This window comes from Thalassophryne amazonica, chromosome 4, assembly GCF_902500255.1.
Source record: "Thalassophryne amazonica chromosome 4, fThaAma1.1, whole genome shotgun sequence".
Lineage (NCBI taxonomy): Eukaryota > Metazoa > Chordata > Actinopteri > Batrachoidiformes > Batrachoididae > Thalassophryne > Thalassophryne amazonica.
The window spans coordinates 25000734-25021000 of NC_047106.1; the positions used below are offsets into that span (position 1 = coordinate 25000734).

Sequence of the window (20267 nt, forward strand, 5' to 3'; positions counted from 1 at the left end):
ATTACGACCCCCAGCTCCATCATAAACCTATATTTAGAAAGATAAAGACAGAAGAAGAGCATTGAGCCAGATGTGTCCTGCAGTGTGAATGTGTCAGTGTGAGACTAATGGAAGGAAAGAAGACTGCAGGGGGAACGATGGAAAGCTAGATGGTAGTGTATGTGTCCATTAATGGCACAGACATAATACTGAGTGCTCAGGGTTAAGTACCCTGATCTGTTACTGGAGAAACCAAACACAATTTCAAGTTGCCATTATTGCACATGCATACTGCACGTCCGTTCAAATCTTGATGTGTTTCAACTGCATAAACCTCTCTTTGAAAGACAGATTAGTTAGAATTTTAAAACTAATATCATAACTAGAACAGTAGAGCAGGTCACACCCAAATATCTCATCCATGTTTGGGTAAAATCAAATATTTACGATTTTAGGTATGGGAGCATACAGTACACTGGGGTCGCATCTGCCACACCATCCTTGGTCCATCCTGCAGTCAGACTGTAGAATACCTCAAAATGTTTGTTGCTCAATAATCACCTGCTGCCCTTGCGCTATCAACTACATCTACCCTCACCTTTTGTGCTTTATTACATGCAGAACTGTGCAATTTATCCTGTGCAATAATTTTACCATATCTATACATACTTATACTCTCTATATTCTGTTTTTCACATAATCTGTTCACATCTGTATTTATGCTCCCACCAGCAACCATCTCAGTATACTTTGGTCACCTTTCTTTATTACAAATATTTCTGTTTTTCTTTACTGCTGTATGACTCTTGTTGCCGCAACAAGTGATTTTCCCTGCTGTGGGATCAATAAGGTTTATCTTATCTTATCGCCCTTCTCCAGCAAAACATCTACTATCTACTGTAGCTACGTGAGACATGGGCATTGTTTTGTCCTTGTCCAACAGCATCCTCAACACTGGATCATGCCTGGACAAATGCGCTACATGGCAAAAATGTTGTAGCTAATGTTCCCTCACAATGCAAGTGTGATACTCCTCATCTACCTAAACTAGTGAGACAGTGAGATAGAGTATCTCGTCAATAGTTTTACATCCTCATTGAAGACAACTTTGGATGCTGTAGCTCCTCTGAAAAAGAGAGCTTTAAATCAGAAGTGCCTGACTCCGTGGTATAACTCACAAACTCGCAGCTTAAAGCAGATAACCCGTAAGTTGGAGAGGAAATGGCGTCTCACTAATTTAGAAGATCTTCACTTAGCCTGGAAAAAGAGTCTGTTGCTCTATAAAAAAAAAGCCCTCCGTAAAGCTAGGACATCTTACTACTCATCACTAATTGAAGAAAATAAGAACAACCCCAGGTTTCTTTTCAGCACTGTAGCCAGGCTGACAAAGAGTCAGAGCTCTATTGAGCCGCGTATTCCTTTAACTTTAACTAGTAATGACTTCATGACTTTCTTTGCTAATAAAATTTTAACTATTAGAGAAAAAATTACTCATAACCATCCCAAAGACGTATCGTTATCTTTGGCTGCTTTCAGTGATGCCGGTATTTGGTTAGACTCTTTCTCTCAGATTGTTCTGTCTGAGTTATTTTCATTAGTTACTTCATCCAAACCATCAACATGTCTATTAGACCCCATTCCTACCAGGCTGCTCAAGGAAGCCCTATCATTATTTAATGCTTCGATCTTAAATATGTTCAATCTATCTTTAATAGCTGGCTATGTACCACAGGCTTTTAAGGTGGCAGTAATTAAACCATTACTTAAAAAGCCATCACTTGACCCAGCTATCTTAGCTAATTATAAGCCAATCTCCAACCTTCCTTTTCTCTCAAAAATTCTTGAAAGGGTAGTTGTAAAACAGCTAACTGATCATCTGCAGAGGAATGGTCTATTTGAAGAGTTTCAGTCAGGTTTTAGAATTCATCATAGTACAGAAACAGCATTAGTGAAGGTTACAAATGATCTTCTTATGGCCTCAGACAGTGGACTCATCTCTGTGCTTGTTCTGTTAGACCTCAGTGCTGCTTTTGATACTGTTGACCATAAAATTTTATTACAGAGATTAGAGCATGCCATAGGTATTAAAGGCACTGCGCTGCAGTGGTTTGAATCATATTTATCTAATAGATTACAATTTGTTCATGTAAATGGGGAATCTTCTTCACAGACTAAGGTTAATTATGGAGTTCCACAAGGTTCTGTGCTAGGACCAATTTTATTCACTTTATACGTGCTTCCCTTAGGCAGTATTATTAGACAGCATTGCTTAAATTTTCATTGTTACGCAGATGATACCCAGCTTTATCTATCCATGAAGCCAGAGGACACACACCAATTAGCTAAACTGCAGGATTGTCTTACAGACATAAGGACATGGATGACCTCTAATTTCCTGCTTTTAAACTCAGATAAAACTGAAGTTATTGTACTTGGCCCCACAAATCTTAGAAACATGGTGTGTAACCAGATCCTTACTCTGGATGGCATTACCCTGACCTGTAGTAATACTGTGAGATATCTTGGAGTCATTTGATCAGGATATGTCATTGAAAGCGCATATTAAACAAATATGTAAGACTGCTTTTTTGCATTTACGCAATATCTCTAAAATGTTACCCATATTGGCCTCTCTTCATTGGCTTCCTGTTAATTCTAGAATAGAATTTAAAATTCTTCTTCTTACTTATAAGGTGATTCTTACTTATTAAGTGATTAGTAACAGTGGTTTTAGAGATCCATCTAATCCATTGTTTATTAAGTATAGGGTACTTAAATTTCATGATTTAGTCGATTTGAAAATATTACAAACGATGTACCAAGTTAATAAAAATACTTTACCAACAAACATTCAAAATATGTTTGAAAAAAGAGTAAGTAGTTATAAATTGAAAGGAATAGAAGTCTTTAAAAAAACAAGATTTAGAACCAAAGTAAAGGAAAGGAGTATTGCAGTAAATGGTGTCAAATTATGGAACAATCTTAATAAAGAAATTAAAGAATTAAGGTCACTTAAATTATTTAAAAAACATATTACATTAGATGTATTAAGTAAGTATGAAACTATGAAGTAAGTCAGTGGGCTGCAAGAAAGTCAAAAAAAAAAAAAGTAAACTGTTAATAATGTTTGGAGTGTCTTAAGTTTAAATGTAACCTGTCAGTGATGTAATCTATTAATTCATGGTCATAATTAGGAAATGAGTCAGTGGTATGTGACAAGTTAAAGAAATGCAATCTGTTAAATAATGTTGACTATGATGCTGTATATTGAAAGATTGTATTGTTAAAAGGGGCAGAAATCATAAGACTTGTTCTTCTTTCTGCTCCTTTTCATTCTGGTATTGTGGTGTTTTGTTTTTTGCTTTTCTGTTTTTCTTTTAAATGAATGAAATAAATAAAAAAAGGTTTTGAATAATCAGGTCCCATCTTATCTTAGGGACCTCATAGTACCATATCACCCCAATAGAGCGCTTCGCTCTCAGACTGCAGGCTTACTTGTAGTTCCTAGGGTTTGTAAGAGTAGAATGGGAGGCAGAGTCTTCAGCTTTCAGGCTCCTCTCCTGTGGAACCAGCTCCCAATTCGGATCAGGGAGACAGACACCCTCTCTACTTTTAAGATTAGGCTTAAAACTTTCCTTTTTGCTAAAGCTTATAGTTAGGGCTGGATCGGGTGACCCTGAACCATCCCTTAGTTATGCTGCTATAGACTTAGACTGCTGGGGGGTTCCCATGATGCACTGAGTGTTTCTTTCTCTTTTTGCTCTGTATGCACCACTCTGCATTTAATCATTAGTGATTGATCTCTGCTCCCCTCCACAGCATGTCTTTTTCCTGGTTCTCTCCCTCAGCCCCAACCAGTCCCAGCGGAGGACTGCCCCTCCGTGGGCCTGGTTCTGCTGGGGGTTTCTTCCTGTTGGGGGGGGGGGGGGGTTTCCTTCCCACTGTCACCAAGTGCTTGCTCACAGGGGGTCGTTTTGACCATTGGGGTTTTTACGTAATTATTGTATGGCCTTGCCTTGCAATATGAGGCGCCTTGGGGCAGCTGTTTGTTGTGATTTGGCGCTATATAAATAAAATTGATTGATTGATTGATTGATCTAAATCTCTCTAAATAACTACTAGTTTGACACAAACTCATTCCAGAGGTACAGCGGAATCCATCAAAGAGATCAAGTACAATGATATCTAGTTTTCACCTTAGGTCACCGGTCAGTGTCCAAGTCTCCAAATTATACAGTAAGACGGGAAACACCCGAACTCTCAAGATGTGGACCTTCATTCTCCTGCAAAGATATCCACATCACCAAACTCCTCTGTCCCGATGAGCTCCCAAATTGATGAAACATAATGGTTATTTTAATTCTAGTTTAATTAAACTTAAAAAGGTGCAATGCAAAGTATGGCATATGTACTAGTGTGTATGTTATATTGGTGTATGGTTTTATAGCAGAGGTGATAACGAAGTCTGGAAATTATATCTATCGGGGAAAGACTGGTGCTTTAAAGATGGTATATATGTATTTGTACAGTCAAAGATTGCCATTTTGTGGTGTATTGACCCCATTTTCATAAGGATACTTCCTCTACCCTTCCGCAATGCACCCAAAAGAAGTGGTTACAATCATGAGGTGTTCTTTAGTCATTGTGTGGAAACAAAAATTTATGGATGGATGGATGGATGGAGTGAAAAAATTATGCCCAACTTTATTAATCCCGAAGGAAATTATTTAGTGGTTACACTAGTGCCTTATAGCAAGAAGGTTGTGGGTTTGCTGCCCGCCCTTTCTGTGTGTAGTTTGGATGTTCTCCTCGTGTCTCTGTGGGTTTCCTCCGGGCACTCCGGTTTCCTCCCACAATCAAAAACATGCTTATTTAAGGTCTGCTCCTTTCTCTGCCCCTGACAAAGGCAGCGTCTCTACATCTGGATTTGGTCCCCAGGTGCCGGACTGTGGCTGCTCACTGCTCCTAGTGGCTGGATTGTGTTTTAACTGTAATTAGCATGAGCTAAATGCAGAGGACAAATTTCGTTGTATGTGTATATGCATGTACAATGACAATAAAGGCTCTATTCTATTCTGTGAGACTAATTTTGGTAGTGATGTGAATCGTACAACAACTCACGATTCAATTCGATTCCGATTCTTGGGGTGACGATTCGATTCAGATTCAAACAGCTCTGAGAAATAGTTATATTACTTAAAAAATGCTTATGTTTAAGAAAATGCAGCTTTACAAGGTTAATCAAGTGACTCTAGATGTAAATTTACTTATCTGCTTTGCTCATTCAGAGTTGGCTGGCAGTTTAGCGAAGCGCTGGTCAGTAGTCGGCAGAGACCGCTGCTCCACTCCTTTTAGCTCCGGGTCATAGCGTAGCATGTGGGCTTGCGGAGTTGAAGTGTTTCCGAAGTACTTGACTTTCATTTTGCAGATTTTGCACACCGCATAACTCATGTCAAGCTCCTTCTTACGCAGCAAATAATAAAATCCAAAATGCGCTCAAACATTTGCCTTCAGCAAAGACGGCGCTGGCTGAATTAGCTCTTCGCCCGCCATGCTAAGCTACAGCTCATGAATGTTTGAAGCACGCCGGACCCTCCCCTTGCGGGTCGCTGTAGTATGGAAGCCGTTGCCTGACAAACAGTACACGCAGCGAGTAAGAAAGAAAATGTTTAAAAAAATGCTTTTTAAAAATCGATTCTTGGACATTTTGGATTGATTCAGAATTGTTAAAATAAGAATCGCGATTCGGACGTGAATCGATTTTTTCCAGCACCCCTAAATTTTGGGTGGTGTGGAGCATAGAATGGCAAAGATACCAAATATCATGTGTCTGGTCAGTGTGAGAGCTTCTCTGTCTTGGTAAATGACATCAGAACACCTTACTGCTCAGGTTTCTATGTTGACTCTGTTGTAGATGTCAATGATAAAGTATTCTAGTAGATCTTCCAATACTTTCTCCAAAAGAGACCACAACACAAAACACTACAAACAACCACCTGCATCAGTTCTACAACAGGTAGCTGCATCAAAGAACATGCTGCAAACACAAAGAACACAAATATAACCTACAGCAAATCCAACAGTTTAATTTGATGACATGTCTGCTGCTAACTCACACAAAAACATGGATGCTGCAAATAACCACAACACGGCAGAAGTACAAACAAAACACACAATAAAAGGTTTTTAGCCAGAGGTTCCTTGAGCCAGCAAAACATTTCAAGACAAAACCTTGATGCATGCTCTCAGCACACTTTCCAAAGAATGCTTCGGGCTGATATTTAATTTGAATGATGTCATGTGATGACTGCAAAAACACACAAACAAAATAAGACAAAAGTAGCTGTCGGCGTACCAATAATTTTTCCAGGTATTACGACCAGAGCGATGGTGAGTGAAACTTCTGCACTGGGTGTGAGTGATTTGTCCATTGTCCAGTAAAATTAGACAAAAAAAATTCTAATTGAATTAAGTGAAAACACTGAAATGACATGTTGGAACACATTTAAACGCACACTGACACTGACAGGCGCTTGCACACTCTGACTCTGAGCAAACCATACGTATTTCTTTTTTATTAGTGATCTTGTAGTATATTTCCTTTCTCAATATTTTGAGGGGGTGGCACCCAAGTGCCCTCTAGTGGCCAGCTGATACATTTGATACATGACATCAGACCAGACGCCATTCCACCATATCTCCAGTGTTCTTATTAGAGGTGGGCGATACCGGGAATTTTGGTATTGATCCAATACCAAGTAAATACAGGCCCAGTATCGCCGATATCGATACCGATACCAATACTTTTTCATATTTAAGCTTCATAGATGCAAAGGATCCAAAAGATCTAGGATAGAATTTCACCAAACATTGTAGGTGACAACAAAATACTTTATTATCACAATCAACAAAATCTCCTGAGGTAGAAGGCTGACAAACCACAATACAAGGGTGCACTGTTCCGTGTTGTGTGACACAGCACAGCGCTGCTCTTACAGAGAGTAGACTTTGATGAATCTGCGTGCGCAGCAGTCAGTGCGTGCGGGAGAGAAAAAAAGCTTGAGTATCGATCTTTTTGCATGAGGATCGTTCAATATCAATACCAGCGTTGGTATCGATATTATCGATATCAGGATCGATCCGCCCACCTCAAGTTCTTATATCAAGATCCACAGCCTGGGCTCAGCCACACTGTCCTTTCTGTGAGTGGAGAGGACAAGTGGAGGGCAGTGGGGTGACTGTAGCTCAATGAAGACAAGAAAATAGCTGGCAGGGAGACTGTGTCCATAATGAGGGGACATGGAAAGGGCAGGAAGAGAGAGCAGCAGACAGAGATAGACATTGTCTGGCAGGAGAGTACAGGGGAAGGGTGCGTAGAGGAGACAGGGAAAGAGCAGTCTGTTATATAAGTGTGGCATTTTTTTCTTCTAAAACACACGCTGTATAAACAAGACAGGTCACGCAGAAAACGTGGTGCCACAAGTGTCATAAGGACAAGAGACAGAAGTTTGGAGTCTCTATTGGAGGCATGACCACATGATCTAACCTTTGGCACGGTCTTATTTGATGGTTTGCGCTCAGACGAAGACGAGAGTGAGTCATATATCTAGAACATACACATCTAGTGTTGTCTACAATTACCCATTTGTTTTAATAAAATATAGGCACATAATTAAAAGCTACTTTACATCAGCACAAGATTTGGTTTTATACATGACACGGAGCTCATGGTTCCAGACAATTACAATATTTGTATCTGTTGAAGAAGGTATTGATGTAATGCTCTTGGTTCTCATGAAAAATTACCTTCCATTGCCCAAGCATTTATGAGTGTTGTGTTTTACAGTAGATTGTGGGTTTTGGCTAAAGAGCTGAGTGGCAGATCGGCAGGGGGTAAACAAAGATTTCCAGCATTTAATGTAAAAGACTGAGATTTTATTCTATATAGTACTTTACACTCTTTACATTAGTTGTGTATAGAATCAAAGGACACATGCAATTTTGTTGTATCCAATACACAATGACAATAAAGGCTTAATTGAAACGGAAATTTAAAATAAATATTGTGTGTTAAGATTTTGGAATTCTAGAAGCTCTGATATGCGATCTGGGGCTATTTTAGACAATAAACTGCAGTAAGTGCAGCACCAATTGTGGTGAGAAAAAAATCTGAACTTGAAAAAGACTAAAAGAGTTAATGAAAATAAATTTCTTGTGGCAATAACAGATGAGAAAATCAGCTGAAAACCACATATCAAATATATAAATGGTAAATGGACTGCATTTATATAGCGCATTTCCATCTGCATCAGACGCTCAAAGCGTTTTACAGAGCCCTTAGTGATTTTCCAGTCAGGCTGGGATTTGAACCGAGGATCCTCTGGTCTCAAGCCTAACATGCTTTAACCACTAGACCAGTGGTTTTCAAACTGTGAGGCACCAACACCCCCCCCCAGAGGGGCGCCAGAGTTCTTCAGGGGGAGCACGAGGGATAGGTATCATGAACCGGTTCTTTTCGAGAATCATTAAGGAATGGTTCAATCCACCAACATCAACAGCCTTTTTGCTTAAAGAGTCCCTTATGGGTCCTTCAGAGCAGCCGTTGTTTTTGAGGGTGTTTTATTGGGAAAATGATCATTTCTTTACGTTGCTTGCAAACCCTGCAGCGGGACTGTTATCAACCACTTCTGTAACGGCTCCACTTTGATGCTCAAAACAATGAAGCAGTGCTCTGATCCGTTGCTTCATTGGTTCATTGCTTCACTGCTTTCAGATGCGACAAGTCCGCTTCTTAACCCCTCTCAAAGCCATTTAAAAATGTCAATCGTCAGCCACTTTTGTGCGGATTAAAGTCACTAACTGGAACTCTTGTCTTGTTGCAGGTAAGAAGTGATAACCGTTCTCCATTCCGTTCAATCAATCAATCAATCAATTTTATTTATATAGCGCCAAATCACAACAAACAGTTGCCCCAAGGCGCTTTATACTGTAAGGCAAGGCCATACAATAATTACGTAAAAACCCCAATGGTCAAAACGACCCCCTGTGAGCAAGCACTTGGCGACAGTGGGAAGGAAAAACTCCCTTTTAACAGGAAGAAACCTCCAGCAGAACCAGGCTCAGGGAGGGGCAGTCTTCTGCTGGGACTGGTTGGGGATGAGGGAGAGAACCAGGAAAAAGACATGCTGTGGAGGGGAGCAGAGATCAATCACTAATGATTAAATGCAGAGTGGTGCATACAGAGCAAAAAGAGAAAGAAACACTCAGTGCATTATGGGAACCCCCCAGCAATCTAAGTAAGTAATAAGTAAGAAGAAGAATTTTAAATTCTATTCTAGAATTAACAGGAAGCCAATGAAGAGAGGCCAATATGGGTGAGATATGCTCTCTCCTTCTAGTCCCCGTCAGTACTCTAGCTGCATCATTTTGAATTAACTGAAAGCTTTTCAGGGAACTTTTAGGACAACCTGATAATAATGAATTACAATAGTCCAGCCTAGAGGAAATAAATGTATGAATTAGTTTTTCAGCATCACTCTGAGACAAGACCTTTCTAATTTTTGAGATATTGCGTAAATGCAAAAAAGCAGTCTTACATATTTTTTTAATATGCGCTTTGAATGACATATCCTGATCAAAAATGACTCCAAGATTTCTCAAGTATTACTAGAGGTCAGGGTAATGCCATCCAGAGTAAGGATCTGGTTAGACACCATGTTTCTAAGATTTGTGGGGCCACGTACAATAACTTCAGTTTTATCTGAGTTTAAAAGCAGGAAATTAGAGGTCATCCATGTCCTTATGTCTGTAAGACAATCCTGCAGTTTAGCTAATTGGTGTGTGTCCTCTGGCTTCATGGATAGATAAAGCTGGGTATCATCTGCGTAACAATGAAAATTTAAGCAATGGCGTCTAATAATACTGCCTAAGGGAAGCATGTATAAAGTGAATAAAATTGGTCCTAGCACAGAACCTTGTGGAACTCCATAATTAACCTTAGTCTGTGAAGAAGATTCCCCATTTACATGAACAAATTGTAATCTATTAGATAAATATGATTCAAACCACCGCAGCGCAGTGCGTTTAATACCTATGGCATGCTCTAATCTCTGTAATAAAATTTTATGGTCAACAGTATCAAAAGCAGCACTGAGGTCTAACAGAACAAGCACAGAGATGAGTCCACTGTCTGAGGCCATAAGAAGATCATTTGTAACCTTCACTAATGCTGTTTCTGTACTATGATGAATTCTAAAACCTGACTGAAACTCTTCAAATAGACCATTCCTCTGCAGATGATCAGTTAGCTGTTTTACAACTACCCTTTCAAGAATTTTTGAGAGAAAAGGAAGGTTTGAGATTGGCCTATAATTAGCTAAGATAGCTGGGTCAAGTGATGGCTTTTTAAGTAATGGTTTAATTACTGCCACCTTAAAAGCCTGTGGTACATAGCCAACTAATAAAGATAGATTGATCATATTTAAGATCGAAGCATTAAATAATGGTAGGGCTTCCTTGAGCAGCCTGGTAGGAATGGGGTCTAATACACATGTTGATCATGTTGTTCACACAGCTTCAAACACTGCGCCGCTCTCTGCCGAGACAGAGTTCGGTTGGAATTAATAACTTCAAAGCAAATCGCCGTTTAAATCAAATGACACCTCTTTCCAAATGTTATAACAGACACAACAGAATAAAACATTGTTTCCTCCCAAAATCAGACGTCCTGCATTTTTTATGAGTGACATTGATGTGGACTTGCAGCACAGCCAGCTGAGCTCAGCTCAGAGGTATGGAGTTAGATTTGTGCCATTAATGTCTGAAAGGAAATGCTTTTGAGAAAAACTACAGATCCAGTGACCAATTTCATATTAATTTACTTTAACATTCAATAAAATGTTACTGACATAGGACACCTGTAAAGCCTACTTTTAGTACAGAGAAAATTCACAGGAGGTATTGATAAGGGAATCGATAAAGAATCCCATCAATAAGTGGAATCGATAATGGCATCAATATCGATAACATCTTATCAATACCCATCCCTTATTATTTGTATTAAAATGTGTTATTTATGCCAAAGACGTTTAAAATTAATTTTTTTAAATTATGTTTAAAATATGACAAAAGATAAAATAGAAGAACAGAAAGTTCTTTAAAAACATGTTTAAATTTTTTGAAATGGGTGTAAAATGTGTGAAAGAACAGAAAGTTATTTAAAAACATATTTAAAATGCTGACAAAGGCTGTAAAAATGTGTAAATGCATAGACAGTTGCTTAAAAACACAAATACTTTAAAAATGTGTTTAAGATGTGTAAAAGAATAAAAAGAAACACACGAAGATGTTGAAATTATGTGTATGTGTTTTCCTGGGCGTGTGTGTGGGGGGGCAGTTATTCATTTGTTGTCTGAGGGGGGAGCTCACTCTCCCACAGTTTGAAAAGCCCTGCACTAGACCATCACCAGGCTATATATACAAACCAAATTATCAAGAAGCATTTCAGTGTTAAACAAAGCAAAACTTTTTCTGGATCACCAATCCCTCCTATACTGTTCCACTGTCTTACCAGATTTCGATTACTATGCAGAGATCTGGGGCAATAACTACATGAGTTCAATAAAATCACTAACTATTCTTTAAAAAAAGGGTAATAGTGGTCAATCATAATGTCACTATCAAAACCATACTCACATACTTTTCTTAAAGACAAAAATATTCAAATTAACAGGCACGGTAAAATTCCAAACAGCAGATCTTGTACAAAGCAAAAAATAACCTTTTACCAAAAAAAATATAGAAATTGTTCAGAGCTCAAAAGGAGGGATATCAATTAAGAGAGAAAAACAACTTTTTAAAAATCCTACAAACAAGAAAAAATTCTGCATTTTATTTTGTGGGGTGACACTGGGTGAGGAGTTAAAGCAGTGTCCAAATATTCAACTGTTTAAAACAAAATATAAAGAATGTGTTTTCACGGGATACAGGGATGAAGTGGAGGTGTGAGACTCAGAGGAAACTGTTATTTATTTCTATATTTATTTATGTTCATTGTTAGTTGGTTTTCTGTTTTCTGTTGTGTTTTATCAGGTTCTTTTGTCTTTGACTTTTTCTAAAATTGTATTGTACCATTATAATTTTTATTGCTGTTGCTGCTATTATTATTGTTAACAGTCATCCTGGAAGCAGGGAAGTGATTTGATAAGTTTAGACTTCTTCCCACTCCTTTTTGAACAAACTTTATATTGTCTGTTGTTGTTTTACTTTTTATTAGGTTATGATTGAAATACATAAATAGAAATAAAGGAGTATTACAATTTGTAATGCATTTAGTTCTAATACTAACTTTAACATTGAAAATGCCATAGACATGCTAACGCATTAGCATCACTCCCATTTTTAAATAGTAAAATTCAACTATCAACTGTTTTAGAAGACCATAACAAGTCAGTTTAACATAAGAGGTAAATATTAGTCACAGGCATATGCTGTTTAATGTTTAGCAGGAAAAAATTAAGAGAAAAAGGAGCGCGCTCACGGCTCAAAAACCCTGAGGAACCCTTATTAGCTGCCCAAAGTATCTGATGAAAAAGAAAACACAAAATTGAGCAATGAACACTTCTTGCACTTTCTACTGATCACTGATCTCAAAAATGACCCAGGCAACTGGCAAATCCACCAAAAAACTGAGATTTTTCATCCCTGCATTTTGTTATACAGTCATCACCCTCCAAACCAACGTTATGGTACGTACAATTTCTCTCCATGAACTGTGTGAAATATGTGTGAAACTTAACACCAGATTACAGTACAGGCTGCAAGCGTCATTTTGTTAATATCACCAGCTTTAGGTGTTGGGTCTGAGCATGGTTTGAAAAAAAATAAATGGCTGGGCTTTCCATCAAGGAAATATGGTACACACACTCCTGGAATCGGCGATTATCAGTGCTGGACGTCATTTTGTACCTCTGTTGCTAGGCACATCCAGACTGCTCTGTCCGGTATATGCAAGGGGTTTTAATGAAAATGCGTTGTGATGAGACAGGACAATTTGTCCGATGTGAGCGAAATCTGTTACACAAAATTTGTGATGTACGGCGTTTATTACATGGAAAACCATGCAAAAACATTGGGACTTTTGCTTTTGTCCAGTGAGTGTGACTATCCGGTTTATACGATGATGGTTTAGGTGAGTTTTACTGTAGATTTTTAAAATTTTATGGGGGTGGAGGCATGCCCCTGGACACTCCCTAGTAAGGGCCCACCTTCAGTATACCTAACCAAGTCATAGAGCCATCTCCCTACCTGAAATTAGATTGTCCCCTGAAGATACAGAGTACAGGGGTCCAAAGCTTTACAAAATTTGGGATCTGTTGAATCTGTCTGTGCAGTTTGTTGTTGTTGTTATTGTTTTGTTTTTTTGCATTTGAGTATGAGATAACAATAGAGTTACGTCAAGATACACATCAGTATACAAATAATGAATGTTTATGACTTCAATGGTATAAATATTTGACTGAATTAAATATTTGTTCCATTGAAAGAATGTAAAAACATTCATTATTTGTTTTATATAATGCCTAAAATATATCCTCGTCATTTGTTCCACTGGTGCTTAACAGTCCAAGAGGAACTTTAAATTGGAGTCCAAAATAGCAATGATGTAGTCCGTGATGCTGTGCATTGACTTTGTGTACTTCCAAAAAAAGAAAAGGCTTTGTCTATTTCCTCAGACCAGCAAAAAAAAAAATCACATCAGAAATTTGTCCAGCTTTTCATCTTCATGCCTGCAGATGACTTACGGTGTGATGGATTTGTTATTTGCTTTCTTGTGTTAGAAGCATTAGCAGTGTCAAGGAGCTCCTTCAAATTGCCGTCCACCAGCAAAACAAACACCGCTATATTTAGCTAAATGCTGCCCCTGGTAGTGTGTGTGTGTGTGTGGGGTGGTCAGGGCATGCAATAGCACATTTTATGTAGCACCAAAATTGCATGCTAAAAAAGAACTATTGCACGGTCAATGAAACACAACAGCGAATGGTATGAATAATCCATGTTACATGACATACAAGCCACCAATCAAATGACAAGGATTCACTCAGCCATTATATAATACGCAATACAGGGTTAAGGCTACTTCTGCCATGGGCTGCCTTGGTTCCTGCCGTCTGCCCGGTGGTGTGTTGGTTGTCTGTTTTCCCTCCAGGTGGTGTGCAAACAGAGCTGAGGAACCTGAGTCACACCTGCGAGTCACACCTGGAGGTCATCTGCTCATCATCACCCACTGTGTATTTAAACCCCGGTCTCCAGTTCCTCGTTGCCAGATTCTACCGATTCATCCGTGCACCGTACAGTCTACAGCTTTTCACAAGGTAACGTGGCCTCTCTATTTTCTGCAATAGAGCTTGCTATCTTTGGTGTATATACGCCTTCCTGTCCGAGCCTCCATGCTCATTGCCTGTGTTTTTACTGATTACTTCCACGCAATTTGGGGATGATCAGCTGTTCAGTGTTCTCCTGCAGCCTGCCTCCAGAGTTCCATTCTCTGCTCCTACCAGCTGCTCGTTTCTGCGCTCATGAGATTCCGCTCTCACTGAGCTCAGCCTGGAAGTATCATCTGCTTATAGACATTCCTGAACTTAACTGTCAGTGATTCTGACCCTGACCATTTCGGAAGTAACTAACTGCCAGCAAAGGTGAACTGAATCATTCTGTGCTGCTGCTTGCATTACTGAAATGTGAACATTCCTGCTTGGAGCTGTCAGTATTGCAAGTGCATTCACTCACCTCTGTGTCCTCATCTCCTCAGACCGCGCCTCCTTCTCCTCAGCTCCATGAGTGGCCACCTGGCACTGGTTCCTGCCCTGGGTTCCTACTCATACCCCATCCTCCTGTCTGGTTCTGTCTGCACTGCAACTCCCAACTTCCACCGCCTGGAGCGGACCCTGTCTCCACTCTCCAGGTCCCCTGATTCATTATTACTTTTTGTTGCACATTTATTGTCAATAAATCCACATTTTGCTCAGTCCAACTCTCTTCCTTGCTCCCTGCATTTGGGTTCAGTACCAGTCTAGTTCGGTCCTGTCCGGACCCTAACCATAACAACTTCCACTATTTTGATCTGTTAAAGAAATCACAGAGTTTTCTATGTCCTCCAGGATGAAATGGTGTGGGAAAGCCAGCTGTGACTGCGACACTGTTCATGAATTGTGTTTTTTACAGTAGTCTATGGGAATTATAACACACTTGGATGAAGTACAGACCCACCCCCACCCCACTCCAGTGCAGCTGGAGCCAAACCAACACATCCTTCTCCAAAGCCTAATTCTTCATTTCCTCCTGGGGGGAATTACCAGGTGTACCTAGGGCAGGTAGGATATATAGTTCATTCCGTAAGGTCTCATTCCAGTTGGACATGCCTGTAAAACTACAAAACAAAGGCACCCAGGAAGCATCCTAATGAACCACCTCAGCTCACACCTTTAGACAAGAAGGAGCAACTCCTTCTATCGCAGCTCCTCCCCTGTCTCAAAGGGTGAGTTTTGCCATCCTGCAAAGGAAATTGATTTCCGCCACCACATAATCTCTTTCTTTCAGCTGCCACAACCACATGCGAGAACTGAGATCTTCACCTTCAGCTTTTTCTCCACCACACGTGTCAGGAACAATCAACTGGTCTCAATCCATGTGTCAACCTGTTGCCCTTACTCCTGAACACACCCCAAGAGCTTGTTGCCAAATGTGTTCACTTTGAGCAGCAACTTGCTTTCAACAGGGTCTTGGCAATCCACCAATCGCAGCTTCAGATTTGTTGATGTTGATCATCACTGCAGCTGCTGTACTCTTGGCTACAAACCATTTCAAAGTGCCGTGGAGCAGCGCCATCCTGACGTCACCATGATGGACGCTCGACATCTCTTGGCTGCACCTTAAGAATACCCTAAACTAATTTGTGATAAGCCACAGCACTGAAGGAGTCCAACATATTATTGTTTGAGAAATATTATTAATAACCCTCCACAGGAGCTCACATCCTCTCGAACCCTCTGCGCAGGATCGAGCTGATTAGACGGGTTTGTTTATGGAGTGTCAGAGTTTGTTTCCATGGTTTGCGCTGCGTGTTTCATTGAATAGAACTGATTGGTATCACACTTCTGTCTCTTTTGGAAGTAAATGAGAAAAAGCGGGCAAAGAAAGGAGAACATGAGACTGAACAGAATATTTGTAGAGCACGAGCAAGATTAATATTTTGGGGCCAATACTGATATTAAGGAGTAAAAAACTGGGCATTTCCTGTTACCACTGGAGGGCGCAACGAGTTAGGTTGGAAGTAGATGTACAGTTTGAAGGAGGGGATCTCCGATGAAGTATGTGGGCATGACAGCCGTTCGAAGTGAAACAGCGTGCTCTGAAATGCTCACCAAAGTTTGACGAACCGTAGCAGCCAAGCCTTTTGACCTACAGAACTTTTTGATTAGCACGGAGTCATGATGATGTGGACCAAATTTGAAGACGGTTGGATGAAATCCCTAGGATGAGTTCGTTCAAATGTAAGTAAGTCCCTTCGGCTGCTCCCTTGTTTGCACTTGGGGGTGCCACAGCAAATCCAAGGTGGATCTGCATGTTGAATTGGCACAAGTTTTACGCCGGATGCCCTTCCTGTTGCAACTCCACATTACATGGAGAAATGTGGCAGGGGTGGGATTTGAACCCGGAACCTTCTGAACTGAAACCAAGCGCATTAACCACTTGGCCACCACCCCTGCTGAGTTCGTTCAAATGTAAGTAGTGGAAATGGCCAAAAATGGCAAAAATTACCTCAAAATAGGAACTTCAAATCAAAATGGCCGACTTCCTGTCGACATTTCACCACGATGTTCAAAGACTTTTTTGTGCATCCCAGCATGGTAAATATGTGTACCAAATTTCGTGACGCTACGACAAAAAAATAAAAAAAACAATGGGGAGGGTTTTTTGACCATTTGTAGGGGGCGCCATTTCTCCATTTCGCTGCATTCATGTGTGTGACCCCCAAAATATCGAACCCCCTACCCCCAACCCTAACCTTAACCATAACCTAATCTTAGTCTTTCCCCAAACCCTAAGCATAACCACCCCGGTGATGGGGTCCCCACCAACATCAAACGCATCACATTCCCCAAAATGTCATAGCTGATGTTCCCTCACGATGCAAGTGTGTCCAAGTCGCCCTAAGTGCCAGTAACACAGCATCATTCCAGCAGTACCCAAGGTTACTCCCAAGAGACCTATACTGCCAAAGACATCTGGTGTTCACCTTTGGTCACTGATTCATGCCCAAGTCTCACAACCACACAGTAAGACAGGAAGCACCAGGACCCCAAAGACATAATGGCTTCAAAGTACACAGCATCGCCCAATATCCCTTTCCAGTGACAGAGGCGTCCCTCTATGTCAAAGCCCCAGGACTCAACGACGTGAGTGTCACTGCCAAACTCATAAAAAAGTGAATTTGTCCTTTAAAGAAACAGAACAAACCTCATGTTCACTTTACCTGCAACAGGACTATTTGAGTATTTCAAATGCAAATATATGAAAAAAACTGCAGTGTACTCTGTATACATATTTAAATTTATAAGACATGACAGTTTTTGATTATTTTTAGAGTTTTTTACAGTCGGGAAGGAGGATGAGGATTGAGTTTGTTGTCTTTCATTTATTGAGGAGTAGAATGAGAAATTATAAACATAATTCTTTTCTATGTTGCGTTTATGTTGTTTTCTTGTTAGTCTGAATGCTTAGTTGTTACCTGACTAGATTCAGTTTGTGTTCAAGTGAAAAGCAACTGAAACAGACAAATTTTTCAATTTTTAATCTTATTTATTTATTTTTAAAGAATGTGTTAGATTCATTCATGTCCTTTCCGGCACGATGTATGCAAAAGTGATTTGTTATTTATTGATTATTCTTGTTTTGTTGTGAAATATGTCTGAATATAGAATTGAAAGAGATTATTTCTTATGCTGCTGCTAATTCTGTGGGGGTTTGGGGTTTGGTGACAAACTCAGACATCTTCCAGTTAAAACAATCTGAAAACAAACCGTGGTCAGACTTTGATATTAAGAAGGAGTGGGTCAGTTAAAGAGGTCACAGTGTGGGTCACAGACACGACAAATTTGGCTCCGCTGTCTGTTCATGATGTTACATAACCATGACAACAGTGTGCATCGTTCCATAGTGTCCGGTTATCTCCATGGTAACTGCCTCCAACTAATATTTCTGGCTCCTAATAGGAAAATAGCCCGAGGCGAGGGGCGTGGCCCCAGCCACAATTAATGCCGCAAACATCAACAAGAATCTAATCAGAAACTAATTCATCAGCAATGTGAAGAGTGTGAAAAGGATTTTGGTTGCGTGTTGGCTATTTGAACAACACATCCTTTTCTTTTTATTTTTCTCAAATTACACATTTTATTTTCTTGCATATTTCATTTGCACATTTTATTACTGTGAATTATTCAGTGTGTCTTTATACATGCAGTACAGAGAGAGTGCAGCTCAAAACGAAGTCAAATCAATTGTATTCTGTGGATGTTGAATAAAAGCTAATCTAATTCTGATTCTGAAAGCGCAGACGCGCTCGCGCGCTCCAGGACGCACAGCGCGGATGGCACGCGGGGTCACCAATAAATAATACTTAATCAACGCTGGATCATTCTGACATAAACCCACTTTTTGGTATCGACGTCAACCTGTGGATCATTCAGAGCTGCTGTCTGCGTTCACAGCAGTGACATCATACAAGGAACTGAGCGAACGTTTTAATGCCACGCCCTTATAAATAGAAATAGAAATAGAAATAAAAACAGTGAAATTTCTGCAGGTTTATTGTCGTGCATGCGTGCCTTGTAGAACCTTTAAAATGTTCCTTCATTTCTCTGAAAATAAACTGCAGAAAGTCATCAAGAGCGATGAAACAAATATCTCTGATTAAAAAAAATAAATAAACAAATGACCAAATCGGTGCGCGCACTCATCAACTTACCTCGTGGATGTCCGGCTGATCGATAACAGACTGATTCCAGCCCACGATGATCAATCAGCTCTTCTTCTCAGAAGCTTTTTGTCCCAAATGTGGTCATATGTCAGAATGTGCACGAAGCGCGCACGTGCTGAAAAACGCAAACGCTGGAAAACGACAACGTGACTCTGAACGACAAACTCTCTCTCTCTCTCTCTCTCACATCCATTCACACACAACACGACCATCACCGAGGTGCACTTTAGCCCCGCCCCCTCAGAAAATAAATCTACACGAAAAATATAATCCAATATTTAATTATAACCTAGTTCCGTTAATGGGTCACACAAAAGGTACTTGTTTAAATGTGAAACATGTTTTTCAATTAATTGCAACGGTTTGTTACAATTTGCACGTAACTAGATTAAGTGAATATGGCTCATACTCTCACAGAAATATTAAACCCTAAGTTTTAAGATTTCTGTAATTTTATTCAATGACAAATTCCCATTTACTTTTTTTTTAGATAATTTTAATACAAACCTGCCAAATAAACCTTACATAATGCATATTCATTACTGTAATAAATCCTATTCATTTGAAATGCATAATCCTCAGCTTTATGTATTTCGTATTAATAAAATATAACACTCTAAAGCAATAATAATGACAGTATTTATTTAATATACATAAAGTATATTGTTTGAATTGTATAATAAGTATGTTACCTATGCCATTTATAGTAGAGAAGCTTGAATCTTTGACTGGACTGGGTTGCTTGACGTGAGGACGTTTCGCTTCAAATCACAGAAGCTTCCTCAGCTAAAATTCTTGCTCTGGTAGTCTGACTTCTGTCTTGACTCTTGTAGAGAAGAATAAACCAGAAGCCAACAAAAGCTGGAGTTTTTTAACCTAACCAGACCCCACCTACCGAGAGGCTGACTGGTATAGGCTAGTGACTAAACAATAGCTCTAATTAGCACCTATTGTGCTCTAGTTAGCACTCTCCTAATGACAGGACAGCTGTCCCTCCTAATGACAGGACAGAAGCCTCCCCTGATGGCTCCCTTGACGACTCTCTCGTGATGATGTGAATGACTCATTACCATGAACAAAAGACTGAAACTGCTTTGACCTGAGTACCACATTGTAAACAGGGGACAAAGCGTGTCTGAGACCCGCTCCGCGGTTAAGGCTGGGTTTCAACTGTTTTACAAAGAATGCTTCCTTGACTCCTCTTGTTAAAGATTTTGTGTATATTTTTATCACTGTTAAACATTTGTACCTT

At 39.8% G+C, this 20267-nt stretch overlaps 1 protein-coding gene across 1 annotated transcript in view; it reads right to left on the minus strand.

Annotated features, from left to right (window-relative positions):
- The window catches only part of fxyd6 (FXYD domain containing ion transport regulator 6), a 49229-nt gene extending 30011 nt beyond the window's left edge, over positions 1 to 19218 (minus strand). Inside the window, exon 1 of the mRNA XM_034169265.1 lies at positions 19004 to 19218. The gene's annotated coding sequence lies outside the window, so the exon portion shown is untranslated. The remainder of the gene's footprint in view (positions 1 to 19003) is intronic.
- Between the last annotated feature and the right edge of the window lie 1049 nt (positions 19219 to 20267).